At 41.7% G+C, this 19,531-nt stretch overlaps 1 long non-coding RNA gene across 1 annotated transcript; it reads right to left on the reverse strand.

Annotated features, from left to right (window-relative positions):
- Positions 1 to 12,559: 12,559 nt before the first annotated feature.
- Positions 12,560 to 16,263, reverse strand: LOC120048343. The gene is made up of 6 exons (XR_005477002.1): positions 16,119 to 16,263; positions 14,766 to 14,786; positions 14,350 to 14,379; positions 14,194 to 14,244; positions 13,820 to 13,870; positions 12,560 to 13,224 (listed from the first exon to the last, which is right to left on the reverse strand). It is a non-coding gene; the product is annotated as an uncharacterized LOC120048343 (long non-coding RNA).
- Positions 16,264 to 19,531: the final 3,268 nt, after the last annotated feature.

Consider the following 19,531-nt stretch of genomic DNA (forward strand, 5'->3'; position numbering starts at 1 on the left):
AAGCGACTAGAATAACTACAGAGAGCAACGTGAATTACCTAAATACTCATCATGAAACATTTCTGAAAAATACACAGCGTACAGCAAATGAAAGACAAACATCTTGTGAATCCAGCCAATATTTCAGATTTTTTAAGTGTTTTACAGCGAAAACACAATATAGCATTATATTAGCTTACCACAATAGCCAGAAACACAACACCATTTACCAGCAGCAAAGGTTAGCGATCGTAACAAGCAAGCAAAAGATATATAATTTGACTAACCTTCATAAACTTCTTCAGATGACAGTCCTGTAACATCATATTACACAATGCATATAGGGTTTGTTCGAAAATGTGCATATGTAGCGGCACAAATCGTGGTTATACAATGTGAGTAGTGGCCAAACTGCAAGCAATCTGTCCGGCGCCATCTTGGAGAGGCACCTAATCTAATCGAAAACTATTCATAAACTTGACTAAAAAATACAGGTTGGACAGCAAATGAAAGATACATTAGTTCTTAATGCAACCGCTGTGTTAGATTTTTAAAATTAACGTTACTGCGCATACAGCGTGCGCTAAAGCGAGACCGCACCGATATTCATGGCGGAAATATTGTTTAACATTTGTCAACATAAATACGAATTAACAGCATAAAGACTTCTTACTATTTGACGAGCTTCCATCAGAATCTTGGGCAAGGTGTCCTTTCTCCAGAACAATCGTCTTTTGGTTGAAAGATGTCCTCTTCTCCTGTAGAATTAGTAGCTAACGCTAGCTATGTGCCGGAGAGGTGTCCAACTCGTGAGAGCGCGTCACAAAGAAATCCCAGAAAATCGCAATAAACTGATATAAACTGCTATAAGTCGGTTTAAATTAACTACCTTATGAAGTTTAAGACAAAAATCAAATTAAATCAGAGCCGGAGATATAGAACTGCTAAAACGAAAGCTTTTCAGGACGCCATTGTGATGTCCCTCCTGCGCCAGGCGCCCCGTTGAAAAGGTCGGACCTTCCGTTCCACGGGCATTTATAGTGCCCCAGATGGTGCAATCCACTCCATTCAAATTCTCACCGCTTACTGACATCTAGAGGAAGGCGTATGCAGTGCATGTAGCCCCATAGCTTACATGTGAATTTATAAACTGACCCCAGAACAGAGACCTCGATTTCAGAAATCTCACTCCTTGACAGGAAGTGTGCTGCAGAATGAGTTCTGTTTCACTCAGAGAAATAATTCAAACGGTTTTAGAAACTAGAGTGTTTTCTATCCAATAGTAATAATAATATGCATATTGTACGAGCAAGAATTGAGTACGAGGCAGTTTAATTTGGGAACGAATTTTTACAAAGTCGAAATGGCGCCCCCCTATTGACAAGAAGTTTTAAGGACCAAATAGCATTCTAGTTCGCTCTGTTTTTTTGTTAATTCTTTCCAATGTGTCAAGTTTCATGATTTGGTTGGGTCTAATTGTGTTGCTGTCCTGGGGATCTGTGGGGTGTGTTTGTGAACAGAGCCCCAGGACCAGCTTGCTTAGGGGACTCTTCTACAGGTTCATCTCTCTGTAGGTGATGGCTTTGTTATGGAAGGTTTGGGAATCGCTTCCTTTTAGGTGGTTGTAGAATTTAACAGCTCTTTTCTGGATTTTGATAATTAGCGGGTATCAGCCTAATTCTGCATGCATTATTTGGTGTTTTACGTTGTAAACAGAGGATATTTCTGCAGAATTAAATCACTCCCTCTCTGACACAAGAGCAGTAAATATTTCATTAGCCTTATGTTTCTGCTGCACCAGTCTTGTGAGCAGATACAGCAAGCCCCCGAACTCACAGCCAATGACAGCCTTCTAGAGCTCCTTCATCCCTCCTATCTTCCCACATCTTCACTCCCCGTACTGTTCCCATCTAAAACAACTTGGAGGTTTCTCCACTGAGTGACGTGGGCTGATAAATGGGGAGAGCTAGAGGCATCAGGTGCTGAGACGGTGCTACTGTCAGAGCTTCAATCTCTCCTCAGAGCCACCGATCTGACCTCAACGGCTCCGCGGCAGCATTACATCACATCATAAATCTGATCGATTTAAACATTGTGTAATCTCCATTCTCCCCAGTGCTTACTGGGCTTAAGACCTACCTTCTACTTCACATGACTGTAGCGTGTGCACTAGTTTCCATATTTCCTCATTCGAGCAGCGATAAGCCATGCCGACGTAGAGCATGCTCGCATTGACTGGCTTCTCCTTGTTTCTGTGGCGTAGAATGGAAATCAGACCTGGTCAAGGGGCTTGCACAAAATGGTCAGAGTCATTTAATCTTTCATCAAGAGGGGAAAGCGTCACCACAACCCCCACAGTCAAGCCCCCTGTGTCTGTGATTGTCGTGATTCACAGGCAAGCCATCAGCTGTGCATGAAGGAGTCCCAGGCCCAAAATTAAATTGTGGGAGTTTTTCCAGAAGTGGCACATGCACCTAATCTGAAGTGAGTCTTGCTCTGAAAAAGGAGGGCCACCATTTCCATCACGTCTTTGCAGTGTGGCTTGTAAACAATGAAGACCATTAGCACAAGCCATTCGAAGTCAAATCAGAACCAACTGGGCCGGCCATAAAATTTGAATGCAGCTTACGCCACCTACCACCCAGAGTTGATATGTCAGTGAAAAAAAAAAAAAAAAAAGGCAGGAAGGAGGGCTTGTGATGACAATCAATCGTCAATTGGCATTGAGACATTGATTTCGTTGCTTAATTAATGAAAATGTAAAGATCCCATAACGTATGATGCTTCTAGGAATCTCATATCAATACATTATCACCATATTATGCACTCTCGACTAGTGTGGGAGGGGTGGATGGGGGACGTATAGTCTTATCGGAGATACAGCACCAGAAGTTAACCAGAGATCAACGTGAAGGGTTTTATCAGTTTAGTCCTGCAAAAAGGTCAAACGTACACATGACTAAATGGTATAGTTCATATATACAGTCCATGGATGCAACCATATAGGCCTAGAGGCATTCTAAACAAGACCCAAGTAGCAACTTTTAACCAACATAGCTTGTACTTGGTGAGAGGTGAACATTTCGGGACGGCAGGTAGCCTAGTGGTTAGTGTTGGGCCAGTAACCGAAAGGTTGCTGGAGTGAATCCCCGAGCTGACAAGGTAAAAACCTGTTGTTCTGCAAGGCAGTTAACCCACTGTTCCCTGGTAGGCCGTCATTGAAAATAAGAATTTGTTCTTAACTGACTTGCCTAGTTAAAAAAAACACATAGGCCTATTGTGCATTTTAAACACAACAGACAGCAAACTCCAATGACAAACACCCACATGTGTGAAATTATGCCCATCCCTGGCATGTAATTAACCGGAAACAGTGTTACAGAATTTCACATACCCCACCCTATGTGACCCCTCCCCTCCAGACATGCCAGTGCCATTTTAATCACCCCATTGTCCTCATTTCTCAGTCAAAGCCCCTATACCGTCACCTCAAATCTGGAATGGAGGATCGCTGCCGCCACCTGCCTCTTGCACGTGTGAACAACGACCATTACAGTTTACACATATAGTAGTACTTTTCTCAGTTAAACTAACAAATGTAGTACAACCTTATTGATTTACCATGTTTTCTGAAGACATTTACACAAGAGTTTAATAATCGTATGAAATGCATCAATTGCCACCTAATAAATCTAGTTTTGCCAGGACACCAGGGTTAACACCCCTACTCTTACGATAAGTGCCATGGGATCTTCAGTGACCACAGAGTCAGGACACCCGTTTAAAGTCCCATCCGAAAGACAGTGCCCTGCACAGGACAACGTCTCCAATCACTGCCCTGGGGCATTGAGATATTATTTTTGATTTTTATTATTTTAGACACAAGGAAAGGGTGCCTCCTACTGGCCCTCCAACACCACTTCCAGCAGGATCTGGTCTCCCATCCAGGGACTGACCAGGACCAACCCTGCTCAGCTTCAGAAGCAAGCCAGCAGTGGGATGCAGGGTGGCATGCTGCTAGCAAGAACCAGCATTCAGCAGTTTCTCCAAAAAAGTTGCACCATATTTCATAAGCTGTTGAAACAAGATGCTTTTCAATTTCGCAGACATCCAACAAAATACAATGAATACTTTTAGATAAGCAGTGCTGCAGGGTAATTGGGATCCCGAGTGGCGCAGCGGTCTAAGGCACTGCATCTCAGTCCAAGAAGCGTCACTACAGTCCCTGCTTTCAAATCCAAGCTGTATCACATCTGGATGTGATTGGGAGTCCCAAAGGGCGGTGCACAATTGGCCCAACGTTGTCTAGGTTTGGCCGGGTTAGGCCGTCATTGTAAATAAGAATTTGTTCTTAAAAGGTTGCCTGGTAAAAAAAAAGAAAAAATCTTGGACTTCACATTTTCCAGAAGAAAGCAGTTGGCCGTTTCTGTGGAGTGTTTTGCTCTGAAGCCAAACTGTGTGGAGTGTAATGTGAAGGGGCTGTTGAGGTGAGCAATCAGTTGTTCTGCTACACACTAACAACCTTCGACACCACAGGTAGTATACTAGTGGGCCTGTAGTTATTCACGTCAGCAGGGTCACCCGATTTAAAGATTGTCGTTATTATGGCATAACTTCAAGACACTTGGAAACACCTCTGACCAATAGATGTGTTAGTGACCTTAGCAATGGGGCCAATGAGTGACTCTTTGTAGTTTGTAAGAAAGGTAGACAAACACATATTTGGCTTTAGAGTTCTTTAGTGAGCTAATCACCTTGTTCACCTCTGACTCAGAAACCTCCCTTAGGTTGAGTGTCATTCACTAGCACTGAGCCCAAGAAACCAATGTGTCAGTATCCTGACAGAGTCAATAAAGTAGGAATTGAAGGCTATTGCTATTTCGACTGCATCCTGTGTTAGATTGTCACTCACCATGATTTCTAGTCTTTTTGCAGTGTTACTATGATCTTTCCCTGTTAACTTTTTTTTTTTTTGATTCTCCCAGATCAATTTAGAATTTCCCTTTGCTTCACCAATTATGTTAATAAAAAAAGTTTGCCTTGGCCTGTCTGATTTCTTTCATCACCTTATTTCTCAACATGGTAAACCTACGTCTGTCATGCTCTAATTTGTACTTTATGGATATTTTTAGAGCATGATCTCATTCTTTCATCAGTTACCAGATTTCTCCATTTAGCTAAGTGCTCTTTTGGCCAGGTTAAGTTTTGATTTTTTTTAGGAAGCCATTTATTGTAGTCTGGATTGTGGATAGAAACACCTGACTATTTGCTTCCACATCTGTATAGGACAAGAGATCATTCCAGTTCATTTCTTTAATTGCGTTTTCAAAATAATTAAATTTACTCTTAGAAAGCCTGGTCGACTCAGAATACCTAACAGTAGAGGTTAAACCTGTTCTTAGAAAGCTTTCTGGCTATAAGTGTCAGACTATGATCAGATAGCCCAGTAACAATATTGAATGATTTAGTCAGTCACTCTCTCTGGTTTAATTACTGAACACCAGAGCAATCTGTGTTTTAGAGCAACAAGTCACCCTGGATTGCCCTTTAACTAGCTGTGTAAGGTCAAATGTATTAGGGATCAGTTTAAGGTTTTTCCTACAAGACTTGTCTTCATAATTAATGTTAAAATCTCCCATTAAGATGACCTCTTTCCCCAAAATCACATTCCCTTAGCATGTTATTAAACTGCTCAAAAGACACTTTTGGTGGAAGATGGTCTATACATTCCAATAAGGGTAAAATAGATTTGGGGAGACAGTGTAACGTTTAGGCCAATACATTCTAGTTCATTATCACATGACCACTCAATTTGTTTACATCAGATATGTTCTGTAATGTAAATATGACCCCCTCTTCCTTCAATCATGTCTCTCCTGAAAACATTGTAGCCAGGCACAATCAAAGCAGCATATGGAGATTTTTATGGAGCCATGTCTCTGAAAGGCAGAGGAAGTCAAGGTTGGAGTCTGTGAGAAGATGTTGAATTGATCACTTTTTGAAATGACACTGCGAATGTTCAAGTGCCCCCCTATTAGTCCCTTGGGCTTAGCTCGTGGGTCCCAGATAACTCGAGTGATTGACACATTGAAAAAAAGTTACATTTTCTGTGTTTTCTGACGGCTAGGTTTAGGCCGTTTTGATTAGGGGCAGTTCGGTAGTGCAATTAACTATCCCTTCCGCTTTGACTGGATGCGGGAACTAATTGCGTGCCAGAAGTAGTCAGGGATCGCGTATATCGACTTGGATATGTTTGGAAAGTCAAATTCCAACTTGGAGCCGGGTGACTCGAGAGAAACCATGGGACCATAGCACTCACCCACTTCCGCAGCGGCGACGACCAGTGGATCCATCCACTGCTTTCCACTCCGGTGAGTATCGCTGGCTCGGCGATGCTAGGCCCAGGGTTGAGTTGCTCATCCCCGGAGATCCGGATGGTAGTTTAACAGTTTCCAATAAATGTTGGGACTTGTTTGTTACTCCTAAATGGTTCAGTGGAATAGGGAGCGAGGTATACTTGGCCACTATTCAGAACATTACGGTATGCTGTGTACTGTCCGCTCCCGTGGAACGGTGAACCAATGTGTTTGGTGTTGGTATTCACCGGCAGTAGATTAATTGTGTCATCCCAGCAAGGACGCACTGAGATCAGTAGGGCAGCTACATAACTGACAATCGTGGCAATGTACTGGAGAAAAAACGCATAATTGCGCTTTAAATCTTTGCATTAGTTACTTAACTGGAGTCGGTGTACACCTGATGTTTTAGATCAAATAACAGCATCTGTAGAAGCCTCCCTCCCGTCTGCCGTCTATTACATCAAATCTTTAACTGATCTGATGGTCAAAATATAAATTGTGGGGGGAAAAAATGATATTGGGCTGCCTGTCTAAGCAGCCTAAGTGGTTCCAGCACTAATTTAAAAACCACACCTATTAATTCCAAATGAAAAAAAGTAAAATAATTTCTTTAACTAATCAATAATATCTATCCCATTGAGCGGTTATACTTGAATTACACATCAATTAATAAAAAATAACTTTGCCTGGCGGCTCCATCCATGTTGTTAACCAACCAAGTCATATTGTGGCGTAAAAGTCTTATCTTTCCCCAAAATGTTTTATAACACAATTCAACCATTTTTCTACCCCTCCAGTACGTGCTCATTTCCATTGTTAGCAAATTAATCATTGAGTCAACCAACTACAAACGGTTGGAAATCAATTGTGGACACACAACTAATTTTCGCGCAAAAGTGTCAGTTAAAAAGCTGTAGATTGAACTGACCTGCAACTGTGCTCGGATTGAGCTGGTTGAAATGTGCTCAAACGAGGGAGTACAAGCACACGATGGTCACGTATCAAGCTATATAGGAAGCCAGGCCAGGCTATAGATACATGGGGTGGGTAGGGCAATCTGAGCCATGAGTGCACAAGACACTTAAGTGTGCATACAGACCCCTATGAATAGAATGTGCTCGCCTAGTGCGGTTTATAGGCTACATAATTGATTAATTTACTGTTGTTGGAGTATTGCTTTCGTTGACTGAAGATAGGTTATTGGCCCAACGAGCAACAGACAGACATTTAGCACACAAATGGTTAGTTTAGTGCTCTGCTGTGTAGGCTAGTTGTATGTAGTTGAACTCTAGTCTAACGCAGGGCTGGGCAACTCCAGTTCTCCGGAGCCTGATTGGTGTCACACTTTTGGCCCCTGGTCTAATGCCATGGTGATGGAAGACAGAAGCTATACATTATTATAAACTGGGTGCTGATTGGCTGACAGCCATGGTATATCAGACCGTATACCACGGGTATGACAAAACATTTATTTTTACTGCTATAATTACGTTGGTAACCAGTTTATAATAGCAATAAGGAACCTAAGGGGTTTGTGGTATAAGGCCAATATACCACGGCTAACACCTTGCCCAAACCGGCTGCGCCATCGTGCGCTATCGTGCATAAATGTATTTTGCCCCCCCACACCAAACGCGATCACGACACGCATGTTAAAATATCAAAACAAACTCTGAACCAATGACATTAATTTGGGGACAGGTCGAAAAGCATAAATATGTATGTTAATTTAGCTAGTTAGCTTGCTGTTGCTAGCTAACGTTCATTTGTCCTATTTAGCTAGCTTGCTGTTGCTAGCTAATTTGTCCTGGGATATAAACATTGAGTTGTTATTTTACCTGAAATGCACAAAGATCTCTACTCCGACAATTAATCCACACATAAAACGGCCAACCGAATCGTTTCTAGTCATCTCTCCTCCTTCCATGCTTTTTCATCGTTTAAATTATATGGTGATCGCATCTAAACTTTCATTGTATTACCACGACTACCGGCAAAACAGTTCGTCTTTCTATCACCCACGTGGGTATAACCAATGAGGAGATGGCACGTGGGTACCTGCTTCTATAAACCAATGAGGAGATGGGAGAGGCAGGACTTGCAGCGCGTTCTGCGTCAGAAACAGGAACGACATCTATTTTAGCCCTTGGTGTTGCAGACGCTCGTTGGCGTGCGCAAGCAGTGTGGGTGCAATAATTGAATAACATGGATTTCTAAATATATTTTGCGACGCTCGCGCATGCGACGTGTCCGGTCTGGTCAGCATGTAAGGGTGGTATCCAGGCACTCCGCATTGCGTCGTGAATAAGAAGATCCCTTAGCAGTGGTATATTGGCCATATACCACACCCCCTCATGTCTTATTGCTTAAATAGACCTAAATACATTTGGAATGTTCATATCCATTCCTCTTGTCAACACTATCCTAGAACAAATAGCAGAACTCTCAGCAACCCCCACCTTCCTCTTTCCTTTTAGGTTGCTTTCCCCTCCCCATAATTTGTTCTCCTTGTGAAAAACTTTCCCACTCCCTCCTCTTCCCAGCTAGTCCAATTTGGGTAGTCATCCTCAAATAACTGCTAGAAGGCCTATGTGTATAGCTTAACGTTTGTCTTTGAGGATGCCATCCCCTCACCCTTCATGCTCGTCACATGAACTCAGCGGATGAGGTTTGCAGGGTGAAGATGGACTACCATCCCGTGTGGTGTCTCGCTAGTTGTTGTTTCATAACAAATTTACGGTGGCTCTGTTTCTTTTCAGTTGAAAAGTCTGCTTTCACTTTGTTTTCATTTGTTAATTCCTGTTTCTTGTCCAACAAGTGCCTCCTGACTATAGGAAATTCCAATAGGCCTACACTATTTGAAAAGGGCACACCAGTCCAATGTGTGAGACCTGCGCGATAGAGGAGAGCACCTTCACTATCCCTTACCAGAATGACGGTGGAGTGTGAAATCCTCATCTGTTCATTATTTTGATACATGACATACAGGCCAACCCCACATTTAGGTCCAACCCCTCTCGTATAGACAGCGTCAAGGCCACGTTTCTATGTTTTGCTTCTCTGCTGACTGTTTGTACTGTCCTCCGCTGACTCGGGTTTGTACTGTATACTGTACTTGTGTTGTGGATAGCGACACTCACAGGTTAACATCTTTTTGCCAGTCATATTGGCCCCCTGGTTCGTGGAGCGAGTGTTGTGTCTGTGACATCCCACTGTAGGGAGAGGCACATCATACACTCTCCTATTTGGTTGAAAAGATATAGCCACTTGCCTCGCTATTTTTCCTAATTCCCACGTTGGAATGGGGAGGCTATCCTTCTAATTTACCAAAATGTGTTAGAGCCTAGCCATGCTGATGTTGCAAATGTTTGGATGTATATTAACTCTAAGTACAATGTATGTAAATTGAAAACACTAACAGGTCTCTCCTTAGGTCAATTCTAAAGTGCTGGAGATAAGAAAGCCATCTGGTGGACAGGCAAGCCACTGATTAAAGTCCCTTAATTCTGGTAAGACACTGCCCTCTATTGGAGGCTAAAAGGTATCACACTGATGTCTCATGTCAAATTGAAATCTAGTCAAATTCTAGTGCACCCCTTCCCTTTTTCCACATTTTGTTACATTACAGCCTTATTCCAAAATTGATTAAATAAAAATCATCAATCTAAACACAATACCCCATAATGACAAAGCGAAAACAGGTTTTCATTTTTTTGCAAGTGTATAACAAATAAAAAAGATAATTACCTTATTTACATAAATATTCAAACCCTTTGCTATGACCCTAAATTGAGCTCAGGTGCATCCTCTTTTCCATTGATCATCCTTGAGATGATTCTACAACTTGATTGAAGTCCACCTGTGGTAAATTCAATTGATTGGACATGATTTGGAAAGGCACACACCTGTCTAAATAAGGTAACACAGTTGACAGAGCACGTCAGAGCAAAAACAAAGCCATGAGGTCAAAGGAATTGTCCGAAGAGCTCCGAGACAGGATTGTATCGAGGCACAGATCTGCGGAAAGGTACCAAAAAACTGAGCAATCGGGGGAGAAGGGCCTTGGTCAGGGAGGTGACCAAGAACCCGATGGTCACTCTGACAGAGCTCCAGAGTTCCTCTGTGGAGATGGGAGAACCTTCCAGAAGGACAACCATCTCTGCAGCACTCCACCAATCAGGCCTTTATGGCAGAGTGGCCAGAGGGAAGGCACATGACAGGCCGCTTTGAGTTTGCCAAAAGGCACCTAAAGGACTCTCAGACCATGATAAACAAGATTATCTTGGCTGATGAAACCAAGATTGAAACCTGACACCATCCCTACGGTGAATCATGGTGTTGGCAGCATCATGCTGTGGGGATGTTTTTTAGCGGCAGGGACTGGGAGACTAGTCAGGATCGAGGGAAAGATGAACGGAGAAAAGTAGAGATCCTTGATGAAAACCTGCTCCAGAGTGCTCAGGACCTCAGACTGGGGCAAAGGTTCACCTTCCAACAGGACAATGACCCTAAGCACACAGCCAAGACGTGGCTTCGGGACAAGATTCTGAATGTCCTTGAGTGGCCCAGCCAAAGGCCGAACATGAACCCGATCGAACATCTCTGGAGACCTGAAAATAGCTGTGCAGCAACACTCCCCATCCAACCTGATAGAGCTTGAGAGGGTCGGCAGAGAAGAATGGGAGAACTCCCCAAATACAGGTGTGCCAAGCTTGTAGCGTCATACCCTGTAATAACTGCTAAGGTACTTCAACAAAGTACTGAGTAAAGGGTCTGAAGACTTACACTACCATTCAAACGTTTAGGGTCACTTAGAAATGTCCTTGTTTTTGAAAGATACATTTTTGGTCAATGAAAATAACATCAAATTGATCCGAAATAGTGTATACATTGTTAATGTTGTAAATCACTATTGTAGCTGGAAACAGCTGATTTTTAATGGAATATCTACATAGTCATACAGAGGCCCATTATCAGCAACCATCACTCCTGTGTTCCAATGGCACGTTGTGTCAGCTAATCCAAGTTTATCATTTTATAAGGCTAATTGATGATTAGAAAACTCTTTTGCAATTGTTAGCACAGCTGAAAACTGTTGTTCTGATTAAAGAAGCGATACAACTGGCCTTCTTTAGACTAGTTGAGTATCTGGAGCATCAGTATTTGTGGGTTCGATTACATGCTCAAAATGGCCAGAAACAAATAACTTTCTTCTGAAACTCGTCAGTCTATTCTTGTTCTGAGAAATGAAGGCTATTCCATGCGGGTAATTGCCAAGAAACTGAAGATCTTGTACAACGCTGTGTACTACTCCCTTTACACAACAGTGCAAGCTGGCTCTAACCAGAATAGAACGAGGAGTGGGAGGCCCAGGTGCACAACTGAGCAAGAGGACAAGTACATTAGTGTCTTAGTTTGCGAAACAGACGCCTCACAAGTCCTCATTTGGCAGCTTCATTAAATAGTACCCGCAAAACACCAGTCTCAACGTCAACAGTTCAGAGGCAACTCCGGGATGCTGGCTTTCTAGGCAGAGTTCCTCTGTTTTATTGGCCAGTCTGAGATATGGCTTTTTCTTTGCAACTCTGCCTAGGCCAGCATCCCGGAGTCGCCTCTTCACTGTTGACATTGAGACTGGTGTTTTGCGGGTACTATTTAATGAAGCTGCTCCTTGAGGACTTGTGAGGCGTCTGTTTCGCAAACTAGACACCAATATACGTGTCCTCCATTTTAGAATAAGGCTGTAATGTAACAATGTGGAAAAAGTAAAGTGGCTGAATACTTTCCTAATGTACTGTATACCCCTCAGCCACACACCACCTTTATGGATATCAAAGGGATGGATTGGTGTTAGAAAAATGGCAACACAGAACCACCACATAGCAGAGAACTTACTTTTGCTGACACAGTAGCAGATGCCCAATAGAGGTTGAATTGGTAGGTAATGCATTTTTATGGCAGCAGAGAAAAGGCCTCAATATTGTAATCCAATAGGATGAAAGTGGATGGATTTTATCTATGCATTTTTCTTACAGGAAGGAGAGCCCCAGGTGACTAGGAAGCAGTTGCTATCCCTGCCCAATAGGAAAGTATCAGATCTAGACAATGTGTGGATTTGTGCACAAACTAGCATGTCAACAACTGTGACAAAGAATGTTTGATATACAGTTGCTGAATAATGATTTGCTACGTTATATTGATGTCCAAATTAAGCAAAAATAGCCTTTTTATCATTTTATTCAAGAACATTTAAAATTTCATAGGCGGCACAATAGCTCTTTCCACTGTTTTTACAGAACAATTTAATAAAATAAACAATAGAACAAATGATTAAGTTCACATTATTAATTTTGTGTGTTGATTGTGTGTTGACCTAATACAAGTTAGTGATTACTTTCAAACGGTGTCTTTTGTCTCCTGAATGAGAAGATCTGATGTTGATTCAAAACAGTTGGTAAGTAATTAATTAATATTACTTGTACAATAAAAAACTAAAGGGAGTGGCAAAAACCCTATTCCTCTTAAAACATTTTAGAAACACACTGTAGCTGCCTTTAATGTTTGGATTTATGTAGGAAAATAACATTCAGCAGTAAAAAAAAAACAGGTCTAGTTCTTTTTTTTTTTTTTTTTTTTTTAAACTTTGACTGGATATGGACGGTATTAATTTAAACAAGGCATAAAAATGGATATGAATGTGACAACCTCTTGGAACAGCTTCATTACGTCAAATGCAAGCCCACAATGAACTATAAATGATATCTTTTAATATAAAAAAAACTTGGTAAAAAATACTTATTTTAAACTGTACAGTCACCAAGTACACAGAATGATCACAACTTCAAACAGTTCTTCATTTGGCGTCTCCAGCGGCTTCAACCTTAGCCTAGAAATGGGTTGGGGGGGGAAAAAATCGACTTATTTCAGACCTACAAAAATTACTGTAAAACAAAAAACTGTTTGTATGCAATAAGAAAGTTACCTTTGACCTGTTATTTTCAAGAGAATAGAAAATAAGAAACCAACTAACTAAATACATATATTTAAGTGCATCTAACCCCATAGGCCTACTGTATTGTTGTAGTGAAAATAATATTTTCTCTAAAGATGAGTTATTTTTGTGCAAATTGATTCAATTACATGCACTAACTTATGCCAGCAGGGCAGAAAGCAAATAGAACCTCTGGGTGCTATGTAATAATAGCGTAATAACAATTTCCACAGAACTGCTTGGTTAATATCATTACACAATTCACACATAATTGAGTTGAGCACCCATCAAATAAGTCATGCATGCATGTAGAGGTGGACTGAATGAATCACACCCCCATCAAGGGACAGTGTGGTTTATTTGTGGTAAGGGTGACTGATGGATTGCAGATAAAGTCATGTACAGCCTAAAACGAAACCAAATCTAAACCCTAATGGGGGAGAAGAATCACATTGAATAGATAGCAAACAGATCTTTTCAGGACACAAACCTCAGCCTTGGCATCACCGTTCTCAGCTGCCTTCTTTCCTTTGACTGGCTTCTGAAGAAGAAAAAACACGTTAGCCACTGGTGACTACTGAAAGAGTAAGTGTATTCTCTCCCCTCTCACTTCCTTCAAGATGTTATGCATCTTGTCAAATGCTCAGCAGTGGCAAATACTTGAGATTATTTCCCGCATGTGGCTGTTAAAAAATATAATAAATAGGACAACTTCTGAGTTGATGCCAAAGGTCATGAATCAATAACGCTTAGGCTAAGAGTTAACACAACCGCTAATAAACTCTAGATGTGAAAACAGCACATTGAAGAACTCCAAGTTTAACTTTATTAATAAAAGACAGATTAAACAAATATTTGACATACTTTGGGTGCTGCCGCTTTTTTGGGTTTGGCCGCCGGCTTTGGCGCAGGTCTCTGCAAAAAAGAAATGAGACGGTAATTAGGGTAAGTACCACATGAGTTTGCAATATAAAGAAATGTACAGACCCTAAAGTAGCCTATTTCAATGGTACTACTTACAGATGACAAACGTGCTGAACGTCTTGCAGGCTGAAAAAGAAACACATTTTACAAATCTAGCAATGACTCAGTTACTACTATAACAATCCCACTTTAAACAAACTACAACTTTTAAAGAATAAGGAAGCCGTCATAAATAATGATATAGATGTATCCGCAAATTATAATTCATATGCAAATGTCATGCTTTATAAAGGGTTTCAAAGGAGTTATGGCACATTTGACCTTTCATATCACTCTTTATGTATATAAGTGTTAACAAATGATCTGTGAAGCATTTATGTAGCCCTAATTGCTCAAGACTTTATGAACATCCTATACAGCATTTATAAGTTGTAGTTCAGTTAGTGTAAAAATTATAACGAATACACTAGCTAACAGTTTAGAATTAATATTGTGAATATTTGTATGCATACCTCATCGCCCTTGGTAGCACTCTGAAAACAAGAGAAAGCAGAAGGAAAATCTTTAGAAACTGGGAGGAAATTAATTCAGAAAGCAAATTTTATAATAAATAAATGTAGCTAATGTGTCAGCCAGCATAGGTCCTTTTCAAAAAGTAAGGTAACTGGAGCAGATGTTGTCCATTGTTGCCCTCTCTTATTCTATGGAGGGCCCCTTTGATCAAAATGAAGCATCACATCCCCAGAGAACATGCTGGGCTTTTGTATAATGTATATTTTGCATAACGGATTACATACACCACAGTGAGCGAGTTAGCCATACATTTTTTTATGACATACATTTCCCGCTGTTCAAGGCTACTTCTGACTTCGAAGGAATTCCCGCGCATATTCAAATTCAAATCTATCCTGTCACAACAATCGGGCGCGCTTGGCACTTCCTTTGTTTTGCGTCAATTCGCGCTCGACAGCCGTCAACAAGATGAAGTTCGCGCTCAATAAATCTACCTAGCAACATTATTTCGACGAAGTTAATGCGGCTAAAGATGCAGTGATGTGTTTAAAAAAAAAAATGTAATAACTTTGAAGTTCAACGATAAACCCAATAGAAAAGGTCATTGAAAAGCACATATGCTGCTTGTGCATTCACATTAGAGATGCTAGCTAATGTTTGCTATGCAAAGATGGCAGCCTGACGTTGAAATTTGTAGGGCCAGGGTAAATGGACTAAAGTTAACGTTAACAACTCTAGCTAATGTTATTTGGGGGGGAAAATGCATTAGCAAGGAATTAGTATTAGCTGGTAAAGTAGAGGATTCATATGATTGCATTTAAGCGTTGCGTCGGGTGCAAACTATTGAAAAACGACCACGCATCTTTTCCCACCAATTTTTGTGGCTCACCGATTCAAGCCTGCCTCAAACATGACTAGAAAACTAGACACCGAGAAGCTCACAGGCAGCACACTGAAATACAGATATTAATAGTTAAATCGTTTATATGTATGAAATATCTCAGTTGAGCCCCTGCACAACTTCCAAGAAGCACCAAGCGCGTGATGCACAAATCGTACTTAGCTTTTGAGTGCTTGGACTAGTCATAGGTATGCTCAATGTAGGACGAATAATCTTAATAAATATGGTTAATATCTTTACACCTTATTTCTTATGTAATTGTACTTTTTTTTTACGGTTTCTTTGATATATTGATGACTGCGTTGAGAGGATGACCCATTTTGCCGCCATTTCTAAACGACGACATACAGTACTGATGAAGAGACCGAATGTAATTTTAAAACGGCAAGATGCAAGCAAAAAAATAATAATACAAATATATTTGTTACCCGGAAAATTAAGGATTCCTTACCTTTCTTTTGGGCATGTTGATGATTGTTCGGGAATTGCAACACAATCTTTTCTTAAATGTGAGTTGTTGGCTATCTCACTAAGCTCTTCTAGCCACGTTAGCAATGCAACAATGGTGAATGTAAAATAATGACCGAATGTAAAATATAAGATAGAAACCGGTTTGAACCAGTTTTTATATTTTAAGTCATACATTGGATGAAAACAAATCACGTGCTTGTGGGCGTCTCCATTTTCTTAAAGAGATAGTGCATGATATATCACCGCTGTAACAAGGTGGCGTGGTTTCTGCAGCAAAGACAGTAGGGAGAAACTGCTTCTCCAATCAAAATCCCCGATCACGCTTGTAGGCGATGTCATGGCGACGTTGGCTTGCTAAACTCATGCGCAGAAACACATAATCTTGTCTAAGGTTTGTCTCGCGCCGAACTGCGAATTTACAGGCCATCAAATCAAAGGCACCCCTTCCATATAAAGTACTTTTTTTGACAAATGAAAACGTGTCAATTGGTAAATTTCACGAAGTTTAAGTAATAACATGTTCAACTACTTAATAGATTGGGTCGTTCATAGGTTGTACCTACATTATCAGAAAATTAACTAAGGAAGAATGTTTCACTACTCGACTTCTTTAACCCCAAACCCAGGCTTTGTCTGCTTGATCTGCTTCACAAGCATTCCCGGCAGTCTCGCGATGTTGCCCCTCTGGGTTTAGAAACTTTGTGTCTGCAGTGTACATCACCCCGTCAATGATGCAAGATACAATATAAAACATCCTATAAAAAGTTACAAAATCATCCATCTGGATGTACAATTTGTTATGAATATAAGGAATGCACATTAAACTAAATTAACAATCACGTTTATTCTGCAAGATAAAGAAACTTGGTAAAAAATATAGTTGTTTTACATGTCAAATATGGGCATCCATGACCATAACAGTTATTGCACAATGACATTCATTGAAAATTTGACTTGACCAGTCCAGCACACATACACTATAAACTCAGCAAAAAAAAGGACCCTGTCTTTCAAAGATAATTCGTAAAAATCCAAATAACTTCACAGATCTTCATTGTAATGAGTTTAAACACTATTTCCCATGCTTGTTCAATGAACCATAAACAATTGATGAACATGCACCTGTGGAACGGTCGTTAAGACACTAACAGCTTACAGACGGTAGGCAATTAAGGTCACAGTTATGAAAACTTAGGACACTAAAGAGGCCTTTCTACTGACTCTGAAAAACACAAAAATAAAGATGCCCAGGGTCCCTTCTCATCTGCGTGAACGTGCCTTAGGTATGCTGCAAGGAGGACTGCAGATGTGGCCAGGGCAGTAAATTGCAATGTCCGTACTGTGAGACGCCTAAGACGCTACAGGACGGACAGCTGATCGTCCTTGCAGTGGCAGACCACGTGTAACAACACCGGCACAAGATTGGTACATCCGAACATAACACCTGCGGGACAGGTACAGTATGGCAACAACAACTGCCCGAGTTACACCAGGAACGCACAATCCCTCCATCGGTGCTCAGACTGTCCGCAATAGGCTGAGAGAGGCTGGACTGAGGGCTTGTAGGCCTGTTGTAAGGCAGGTCCTCACCAGACATCACCAGCAACAACGTCGCCTATGGGCACAAACCCATCGTCGCTGGACCAGACAGGACTGGCAAAAAGTGCTCTTCACTAACGAGTCGCGGTTTTGTCTCACCAGGGGTGACGGTCGGATTCACGCTTATCGTCGAAGGAATGAGCGTTACACCGAGGCCTGTACACTGGAGCGGGATCGATTTGAAGGTGGAGGGTTCGTGGGGTGGTGTGTCACTGCATCATAGGATTGAGCTTGTTGTCATTGCAGGCAATCGCACCGCTGTGCATTACAGGGAAGACATCCTCCTCCCTCATGTGGTACCCTTCCTGCAGGCTCATCCTGACATGACCCTCCAGCATGACAATGCCACCAGCCATACTGCTCGTTCTGTGTGTGATTTCCTGCAATACAGGAATGTCAGTGTTCTGCCATGGCCAGCGAAGAGCCCGGATCTCAATCCCATTGAGCACGTCTGGGACCTGTTGGATCGGAGGGTGAAGGCTAGGGCCATTCCCCCCAGAAATGTCCGGGAACTTGCAGGTGCCTTGGTGGAAGAGTGGGGTAACATCTCACAGCAAGAACTGGCAAATCTGGTGCAGTGCATGCAGAGGAGATGCACTGCAATACTTGTTAAGTTTGCTGAAAATAAAAGCAGTTGACAGTGAGGACGTTTATATACACAAAAGTATCTGGACACTCCTTCAAAACTGGAGTCGGCTATTTCAGCCACAACCATTGCTGACAGCTGTATAAAATCGAGCACACCGCCATGCAATCTCCATAGACAAACATTGCCAGTAGAATGGCCTTACTGAAGAGCTCAGTGACTTGCAACGTTGTACAAGTCAGTTCGTCAACTTTCTACCCTGCTAGAGCTGCCCTGGTCAACTGTAAGTGTTGTTATTGTGAAGTGGAAATGTCTAGGAGCAACAACGGCTCACAAATCACACTTCACCATCTGGCAGTCGGACGAACTAATCTGGATTTGGCAGAACTGTAAAGGTTGGAGAAATAATGGTCTGGGGCTGTTTTTCATGGTTCAGGCTAGGTCGCTTAGTTTCAGTGAAGGGAAATCTTAACGCTACAGCATATGACATTCTAGACGAGTCTGTGCTTCCAACTTTGTGGCAACAGTTTGGGGAAGGCCTTTTCCTGTTTCAGCATAACAATGCCCCCGTGCACAAAGCGAGGTCCATACAGAAATGGTTTGTCGAGATCAGTGTGGAAGAACTTGACTGGACTGCACAAAGCCCTGACCTCAACCCCATCGAACGCCAACTTCAAGACAGGCCTAATCGCCCAACATCAGTTCCCGACCTCACTAATGCTCGTGGCTGAATGTTCCAACATCTAGTGGAAAGCCTTCCCAGAAGAGTGGAAGCTGTTATAGCAGCAAAGGTGGACCACCTCCATATTTTTTTATTTTACATTTTATTTAACTAGGCAGGTCAGCTAAGAAAAAAATCTTATTTACAATGACGGCCTAGGAAAAGTGGGTTAACTGCCTTGTTCAGGAGCAGAACGACAGATTTTTACCTTGTCAGCTCGGGGATTCGATCTAGCAACCTTTTCAGTTACTGGCCCAACACCCTAACTAGGCTACCTGCCGCATATTAATGCCCATGAGTTTGAAATGAGATGTTCGACGAGCAGGTGTCCACAAACTTTTGGTTATGTAGTGTAGCTGGTGCTGTGGTAAATGGTTGCCTCCGATGTGTATCTTCTCAGGGAGTGAGTACTCCGATTTCATTGTGAATATCAATCCAACAAGAATATCTATGGCATGCATTTGACGGACAGATTTTACAGAACTTA

This window comes from Salvelinus namaycush, chromosome 5 (genome assembly GCF_016432855.1).
Source record: "Salvelinus namaycush isolate Seneca chromosome 5, SaNama_1.0, whole genome shotgun sequence".
Lineage (NCBI taxonomy): Eukaryota > Metazoa > Chordata > Actinopteri > Salmoniformes > Salmonidae > Salvelinus > Salvelinus namaycush.